Genomic DNA, 8,312 nt, shown 5'->3' on the forward strand with positions numbered 1-8,312 from the left:
GTCTAGTATCTCACTTATTAACATTATTTCCTGTAGGGCAATCAGATGTTCATGGTTGTATAAATATTCCTGCTGAACAGTTTTAAAAATATGTGAAATAAGGAAGGAAAGAACAATGTAGGCTATATGGAAAAATAAAGGGGCCCAGTACCGAGCCCCGCAATTTTTTTTTAAGACTGAGTTTCTCTTTTTAAATCACATCACACATACTCTTATCAGCTGGCAGACTTCCCATCGTCTCTATTCCCAGAATTCCCAGTAAATTTCCCTCAGCACCTGTGCACCGATAACAGGTTTAATCCTGCAAGCGGCAGCCGGAGGCATGTAGTAATGGAACATGTGGATCTGAGATGTGCACTCTACCAAATATAGCCAACGTTTTAGCTAGACACACATGACACAATTATCTTTCTAGGCACAATCATCCTATAAACGCAAAACTGAGATGACAAACTCAACAGTTAACCATTTCATTCTTTTTTGTGACCTGTAAAACCATGCTGCAGTAGAAACTGTATTTGACTGTGTTGTTTATATATGCAGTAGGCCTATATATTTGCACTGTGAGAACAATTTCATGACTATGTTTCTTAATACACTTAAGTAAACTTTTAAAAAGTGCACTGTAATAATGTTAAATGAAATGTTTTACTTAAAAGTAGTTATTTAATCATTGTTTTAAAGTGTGCTTGTGCTTTAAAGAAGTACATTTATTTTGATGTGTTGACTAAATTGTGAGTTTATGAATTGTAACTTCACCATTACAGATATAAATACATGAAATACAAGTCTCAATAGAAACTACATTTAAGTATATTTTAATTTATAATAAATGCGTGTCTGTTACGGTAAGTAGACACAGGCGAGGAAGATGGATGGTGAATAGTGATTTATTGATTACAAAGGTGCAGGGATGAGGTGAACAGGGTAGTGGAGTCTAAAGGGTGATCTTGGCAGAGACACAGAGGAAAGGAAACCGCTGGAGACAGGGAGATCACTGGAGACGGGGAATAGTCCAATTAGTGAAAACGAGGTCGGACAAGGAACTGTGGTGAGGAGTGTGCCTTTATAGTGGCAGTGATGAGGGTGATGATGAGGTGCAGGTGGGAGTGATTGTGAATAATGTGCAGGTGGGAGCCAATGAAGGTGATGGGAAATGTAGTGCAGAGGATGGTGACTAGGTTGATATGTAACAGAAACCCCCTCTACCGGAAGGCAAGTCCTCACGCCCTGGAGGCTGACGAGGGCGTGGCCTATTTGGAGCAGGAAGCCTCCAGGGCGGTGTTGGTTCAGGCGGCCAGGGTGGAGTCGGCCATTCAGGCGGCCAGGGCATAGACGGCAGCTCGGGAGACCCATTCAGAGTTGGCAGTTCGGGTATATGGTCCCCCCAAAAAAAATTCTTGGAGAGCTCCAGGTGTCATTGGATTGGACGGGGACAGAGTGGCAGTGATGAGGGTAATGATGAAAGGTGTGTTCGACATCGGCTACGGCTGGATGTAACCGATCGGCGAGAGTAGCCGCTTGCAGGCAGGGAGGAGCTGCAAACGGAGACGTGAAGTCGGACACTTTCTGGTTCCCGTAGTGACCGCTCACGTGGTGTTTGCATACTTTACCACAGCAGAAGTGAAATAAATGCAATATTTGCCAAATAATACACAGATGTTTCAGAGACATTTTCATTCAATACTTTATGTACTGCTTCATACAGCGTCTGTTTGAACAAGAATAAAGTTCAACATAAGCTACTATCAATGAAGTGGAGTCTACGTTTTTTAATCAGTTTTAATTTGATAAACATGACACAATATACCATTGCAACTACATGAAAGAATGTTTGCTGTTATACAAAACTGATTTGTGAGATTTAGAGGAACTAAAGGTGTTCGAATAAACACGAAACACACGTGATCGTTGTCATGCGGTGAATCCGGCCAATTGTGGAACAGCTGTGTCGTCATCAGAGCTCCTGCAGCCCAGTGCAGCAGCTCGAGAAGCTGCGCTGGCTGAGTTCTCCGGCTACTCTCGAATCGTTCTCGCGGTACTTTGATGGCACACGTCACAGTCACGTGGTGTCGGCGCTGTATCAAGTCGGACAAAATTTCTAACCGGCATGCACTGCTGCAAGTCAGCCGCCGATCGGTCTGCGCAGAGCTGCATGAAGTCGAACAAGCCTGAAGTGCTGGTGTGAGTGATTGTGAATGATGTGCAGGTGGGAGCCAAGGGTGATGGGAAATGTAGTGCAGAGGATGGTGACTAGGTTGATATGTGACAGTGTCAGTACATTCGGCAGTAGGCCTACAATTTTAACCATATTTCAAAGACAATAGAAGTAATTATGAAATTAAATATAAAGTTGTATTTAAGTCCCGCTTAAGTACATATAAATGCAGACAAAGCATTATAAAGCTAATTTCATTTCATATAATTTTAAACTTTAACACATTTTCATTTAATTGCAATTAATTGAGTGTCCAAAAACATTACTTTCACACTTAAATTAGAATTTTGCCGATTAACTTGCTTTGTATTGTTGCTGTGTCTATAGTATATGTAAATGCACAATGTTTACTCATTCTCCGTTTTACCTGGGGGCTGTTCCATAAAAGCCGCTTAGAAAAGCGGGGATTAAACTCCAAAACCGGACTTGAATGAGCCTAACAAATGAGTTGGGGCTAAAGTGGTTCCATAAAAGGTAATTGAAGCTCACGCAATCTCACTTATTTGATCCAGGTTTATCTAGTCTAGATAATTGCGTGTGTACGCGTTTCTTAAGCAGCCCTAGAGGTCGATCGTGGATCAAATCGATCCACCATCAAACAGCGTATATTTTGTGCTGTTTTATGCGTTTGTGACATGTTTTTCCCCCCCTCAGTTCAAAACTGACATTTTACAGTTATATTCTCCATCTGTAAATGTTCGAAAGTCATGCAAATGTATCCATTTTGCTGCTAATTTTCATATTGAACGAGCGCTGCTGCGCGCATGCGCGCCAAATAGGAGCGCAATAATTCTGACTAAAATATCAATTTTGCTTGGAAAATTAATATGCGATATTTTATAACACTAGAAATATCTTCTAATTATAATAATTTATCTTTAGGATGTTGGATAAGTTGCAGTGAACTTCTAGCGAACAGAAGTACTTCAGTGAAGTAGCCTAAAATTCAGGGAAGATTTTTTTTAAGAAACTAAATATATAAAGATACAAAATATAGTTTTGGGTATAGGACCTATGCTACTTAATAAAGATGATGTATACTTATTTAGAATGCTGAGAATTACAGCTTTTAATGCAATATTTTTTTGGAGAAAGCAAGAATCCCCAGTTTTAAATGAGTAGATTTAGTTTCTAAAGTACATTATGGAGAGGATAACATTAAATTAAGAGCAAATGTATTTTGAAAAGATATGTGCAACTCTAAAATCAAAGAAGATTCCATAAAATAAAGGAATATATATTAGCCTACATTAACTACATTTTTATATAACCCTCCCTCCCTTTTATTTCTAGTTATTTGTTATTTTATTTATTTACTTATTTAATATTGAATATTTGATATTCAAATAATATTACTTGAATAACTATTAGGAATTATGTGTCATTATACGAGTTTGATATAAATATGTTAATGTTAAATTTTTATTACTATTTATTTATTGTTTTTTGTCTTTTCCCCCTTAAATCATATGTAAAAGTGTCTATGTACTTTTTGGTTATTGTTCTAATCATGTGTGTTTTTAGGCTATGTGTTGGTGGGTATTATCACAAAAGAAAAAAAGTAGAAGGAAAAATAAGGAATATTTATTGGGGGAAAATATGATGTCTTTAAAGGAACTGTCAATTTGTATAATTGTGTTAAATGTGTTTGAATTGAAAGACATAATAAAGTACATTATTTATACTCACTTAAAAATGTTGGGTTAAAAATAACCCAACGAATAACCCAACTGTGGATTGGTATAGCACCTTCCCAACTGTGGGTTATTTTAACCCAATGCATTGGGTTAAAATACAGTTGGGTTAAAATAACCCAACAGTTGAGTTAAATATTTATTTTTATTTATGACCTTATTTTAATAAATAAAATACACATTGTTTTCAAATACAGATTGTTTATTTGTATAAACAACACATATGTTTCAACAAATATATTTTTCAATTACAAACTATATATTATGGAGTCTAGGATTTAATGTAAATATACATAATTGTGTACATAAATTCAAAATGCACAAGTGTACATACAACACACATAATAAATTCAAAACCTATGCAAATATGTACAAACAGAACACATTCAAAACCTACACAAAAATACACATAGCATACATACAATTGTACAGCATACAGCACACAAAAATTCAAAATGAACACTAAATTAAGAACTACACATTAATAACCTATTTAATTCAATAACCTATACAAATATGGAAAGAATACACAAATTAATAACAATAAATCCTAATCACAACTTTATTAAAAGTTCTTCACTGTACACTGAATGCATTGATGTGTTAGTGTAAACATACCTTGAGTAATAAAACTACAAATACATATGTTGACTACTGGACCTAATGATGATGATGATCAAAGTTCTTAATGAGGCAGGAACTCCTCCAGATATATCTCTAGATATATTAAAGTTTGCGTGCTACAAAAACTCCCAAAATGGGTGCAGAGGTCTTGAAGTAGTTTGTCATAGATGTAAAACATTTTTGAAACACATCCATTGCTTGAAATAAAGTCTTCTGTTCAACTGCTTCCACACTGAATATGATAAAAACTTGTGAGTTCTCTTCGTCCCCAATTAAGCATCAAGCCATGTGGATCCGGGCTTGTCTCACTGTTTCTCACTTGTCTCCATCCTTAAAAGAATAAATAATGTTCAGTTGGGCATGCACTGTGACAACATCAACAGTGTTAAATTATGAAAAAGTTACATCAAAGCAGTGCTGTATTGAATTAAATTATGGTCACTCTAATTAGTCATTACACCTGCCGTTAAAGGATTAGTTCACCCAAAAATGTAAATTCTGTCATTAATTACTCGCCCTCTTGTCATTCCAAACCTGTAAGACTTTTGTTCATCTTCGGAACACAAATAAAGATCTTTTTGATGAGTCTGAGAGATTTCTGTCCCTCCATTGACAGCTACACAACTATCACTTATAATCCCCAGAAAGGTAGCAAACACATCATAAATGTAATACATGTTACTCCAGTGGTTTAACCTCAATTTTATGAAGTGACATGAGTATATTCTATCCCTTAAACATAATTTAAAATTTAAAATTAAGATTAAACCACTGGAGTCACTTGGATTACTTTAATGAAGTCTTTACTACCTTTCTGGGGCTTGAAAGCGGTACTTGTGTAGATTGTCAATGGAGGGACAGAAATCTCTCAGATTTCATCTAAAAGATCTTCTTTTGTGATCCTAAGATGAGAGAAAGTCTTACAGGTTTAGAACGACATGAGGGCGAGCAATCATGACAGAATTTTCTTTTTTTGGATGAACAATCCCATTAACAAGCGGAATCATTGAAGAAAAGAAGAAGTGGACGAACATAAGCCGAAGAGCAGTGTAATTTATCAAACTTGATTTGATAGTGTTGCTTTTACTTACAGGCTTAATGTCATTTAAGCTGCACTTCATTTCAGCATATGTTGGACACACCATTTTTCCATTTGTGAGGTATGGCGATGATGGCAGGATGTCAGGCCATTTCTCCGGGATCATCTTTGAAAGACAAGAAAAAAAAAAAAAAAGAAAAAAAAATTCCAGTTTTCAACTATACCACACGTGTGTCAACCTAAATTCATATGCACTTAGACACAGCCAAAACAATTTTCCAAAATAAGACACTCCTTCCCTATAGACTATAGAGGGTATGCACTGACGTCACTTTCCCGCCGAAGAGCTGCTGCATGACTGGATTTAATAGGGGTAACTGCGAAAACGTGAGTAAAACAAATGATTATCAGTTTAAACTAAAGGTTGGACTCGATATAGTGTTCCTTACAACTTACCAAAGATCCAGTGATCATGGATATTCATATTTCGTTCTTCCTGTCAGTCCCATAGAGGCTATGCTGTCAGTACCGGAAAGAGAATGGATTAGTTCACCTCTCGAGTCTTCGGGTCTGATTCTTCTGAGTCTTTCATTCTTTTGTCACATGACAGCGCTGGACCATAAATGAGTTACTAATGTTTTAACGGCTTAGATTGGGAGTTGAGGTAAACTAACAGACTGCATAGCCTGAAGACCCAGATAAATCAATTAAAGGTCCCGTTTTTCCTGTGTTTTTGAAGCTTTGATTGTGTTTACAGTGTGCAATATAACATGTGTTCATGTTTCGCGTGTAAAAAAAAAAAAAACAGTATTTTTCACACAATTTCCTTATCTGTATACCGCTGTTTTCACTGTCCTAAAAACGGGCTGATAACTTCCTTGTTCTATGAAGTCCCTCCTTCAGAAATACGTAACGAGTTCTGATTGTGCAGCGGTTCCTGTGTTGTGATTCAACAGCAGCTTAGCGCACGTTGCCCGGAAAGGTCACGCCTCTAACCATAACGTGGAGATGCATGCTCTCAGTGTTATTGTAAACATGTCTTTAATTTCAATTCAATTTGAGCCGGAATCAGACCCAGAGAACATAGATGATCTCATTGATCTCTAAGTACAGCGCCCCTGGGAAGGCCAAACAAAGGTGATTTGACTCCGGGAAGAAAATATCAGCGTCTCGACAACATGGCGACAAACACACTCTACAAACGCAACTCTTCCTCTTCTCCGTGGGAGCGCAACAAGACCATGCCCCCTTTTTTTGTGTATTCCTGTAGGCGGAGGTTAGTCAAAAAACTGTTCTAGTGACGTCATTAAAGCAGGAAGTAGAGGGAAGTAGTCCCAAACCGGCCGTTCGCTGTTGACTTTGAAAGGGGACTTCTGTTAAATAAAATATCTCACTTGGCACTGAACTTTGAGCTTTATCATTTTACAGGTATTATGTATGCTCTAACAGCAACATTACACTAACTAAAGTTTGAAAAATGGGATCACGAAGAACAGGACCTTTAATCGTTTCTGTTTCTCATAATTTGGCCTCTTCCTTGCATTGCAATTTTTTTCTTATTCTAAATGTGATCAACATTTGATGTGTTTGGGGAATTTGGCTATTGACATAACATTTAAATAAATATGAAATGAACGAAATGACTTGAAAAAAGATTTGTTCATTTTTATGAACGAGATTTAAAGATCCAAGTCAGTAAAATTATCCGAACTTCCCACTACTACGTCACGCGCATACCCTCTGTACTGAACTTCATTAAACTCACCATTCCAAGAAAATTGTGAAGTCTAGGATGTTCTCTAATGATTTCTTCGGTAGTTTTTGTTCCAGAGGATCAATTCCATGCACTGCAGTTTGTTGAGGTGTTGTGTGTCTCTCATGAACTCCTCGACTTGGCTGTGAGGACTTCTTGCTTTTCTTTTGCCACTCAAACATTGTCAGTCATCAGACAGCTCAGACTCTATTGAAATTAAAACATACTGTATTAAAATAAGTGAAGACAGCTGGAAAAATGTATTTCTCATGTTTTCCACTTCAATTTTGTTAGGAATATCTGCACTTTTTCTGCTGTTGTGGTGTCGTGTGACCGATGTCTGAGCTCGCGCCGCGAGGCCGAGCTAATAAATGGTCCGTGCACTACGGTTCAGAGCTCTTTCGTTCCGCATTTAGTGACAATTGTAGTCGCACCTGTACGAAAAAAGTAAAAAACGTTGGGTTATTTGTGTAATCGGCTAGTTTCCCAGCATAAGTTGCCAGGGTAACTGAGTTTGAACTATTTTAAGTTTGCTTTATGAAACCGAATCTACCAAAAATAAGCCTGACTAACCGAAATAAGCCTGGCTTATACTCTAATCTTGGTTAATGGAACAGCCCCCTGGTCCGGGAAATTCACGTTTGTCAGCAAAAGTCCGCCGGATAATGCAAAATACATAATTTGCTGCAACCTAAATCGAATACTTCCCTACCCTATAGTATGGAAAAAAAAAACGGTTGTAAAATGGGTTAATTGTAACACTTCCAATTAGTAACAAGTTACAAATCAAATTTTACTTCATTTATTTTTGTAATGGCAATTCATGCTTTGTAGTTAAACTCATCAAAGTTAAATTATGTTTATTGTGTGTCTGTGTTGATATTTTTTCATGCAAGTTGTTAGTGGCTATGTTTTGGCTGTTAGCTGCAAGGTGAGCTAGTTCATGGCTACAAGGGGTTAGTTGTAACAGCAAGACTCTGGGTT

At 37.2% G+C, this 8,312-nt stretch overlaps 1 long non-coding RNA gene across 1 annotated transcript; it reads right to left on the reverse strand.

The window, feature by feature from the left end:
- Positions 1-4,100: 4,100 nt before the first annotated feature.
- LOC307155884 lies at positions 4,101-7,418 on the reverse strand. Its single transcript, XR_013820601.1, has 3 exons — positions 7,341-7,418; positions 5,628-5,741; positions 4,101-4,866 (listed from the first exon to the last, which is right to left on the reverse strand). It is a non-coding gene; the product is annotated as an uncharacterized lncRNA (long non-coding RNA).
- Positions 7,419-8,312: the final 894 nt, after the last annotated feature.

The sequence above is a fragment of the Squalius cephalus genome (genome assembly GCF_949319135.1).
Source record: "Squalius cephalus genome assembly, chromosome: 3".
In the NCBI taxonomy this organism is placed as follows: Eukaryota; Metazoa; Chordata; class Actinopteri; order Cypriniformes; family Leuciscidae; genus Squalius; species Squalius cephalus.